This window comes from Belonocnema kinseyi, chromosome 4 (assembly GCF_010883055.1).
Source record: "Belonocnema kinseyi isolate 2016_QV_RU_SX_M_011 chromosome 4, B_treatae_v1, whole genome shotgun sequence".
NCBI classification, from domain to species: domain Eukaryota; kingdom Metazoa; phylum Arthropoda; class Insecta; order Hymenoptera; family Cynipidae; genus Belonocnema; species Belonocnema kinseyi.
The window spans coordinates 135,212,120-135,213,211 of NC_046660.1; the positions used below are offsets into that span (position 1 = coordinate 135,212,120).

General features: G+C 21.8%; 1 protein-coding gene across 1 annotated transcript in view; it reads right to left on the reverse strand.

Moving 5' to 3' along the window:
- Positions 1 to 1,092, reverse strand: part of LOC117171121 — a 259,952-nt gene that overhangs the window by 153,761 nt on the left and 105,099 nt on the right. The window lies entirely within an intron of this gene.

Sequence of the window (1,092 nt, forward strand, 5' to 3'; positions counted from 1 at the left end):
AAACAAATTTCTTTCTTGACTGAAAAGTCAACTATTTGGTAAAAAATTTACTTTTTTGGATGACTTCCACTGTTTTTAATAAAAAAAACTTTTATCTTTTTTATTGAAAATTCATTATTTTAGTTAAAGACTGAAAATTCAACTGTTTTGTGAAAAAATTTTCTTTTTGGATGAGTTCAACAGTTGTTAATAAAATATGTAAGCCTTTTTTTATTAAGATTCATAATTTTAAATGAAAATTCATCTCCTTCGTTAAAAATTTGAGGATTTGGTTGCATCTTTGTTTTTTTTTTTTATTTTTAGTTGGAAATGAAACTGTTTTGTTACACCGTTCGATTTTTAAAATGGTCAATTCGTAAATAAAACTTTTGAGTTTGGATTTATAAATAAAAATGTAAAAATTAATCATATAAAGCGACTTGAAATAAACGAATTGAAAGTTGAAAGTTGAATAAAGCATTGAAAGTAAGTTTATATTTTTTAACCAGAAGTCCTTGAACTATTCGGTTTAAAAATAAGTTTACACTGTTTTGCAAAAAAATCATCTTTTTGGTTTTGAAATTCAACAATTTAAAAAGAATCCTTATTGACTAAAAAGTCAACTCTTGTGCAAAATTAATATCTTTTTGGATGAGTTCAACAGTTTTTAATCAAAAATTAAAACTTCTTTTGTTGTTGAACATTTATCATTTTAGTAGAAAATGTAATTATTTTATTGGAAATTTGTTATTCTCTTTTTTTTAGTTGAAAATTCAATTATTTTGATAGTAAGTTAATTTCTAACATTTTCAATTGGCGAACTAAAATTTTTATCTCTAAATAACAATGCAAAAATATTAATCTGGAACAACTTAAAATAAAAACAATGTAACTTTTATTTTAAAAAGTTTTTAGTTAAAAAATTAATTTAAAGGTGTTAAAAGTTTGTGTTTTATACGTATGAATTATTGAGCGTTTAAATGAAATATTGCTGAATTAAAAATTTTTTTAAAAGCAATTGTATGTATTTCTGAATTGGATCAGAGATTTTTTGAAAAAAAAAAAAATTCAGATCTGGGACAAGCCATTATAAACAACAATTAAAAACTATAC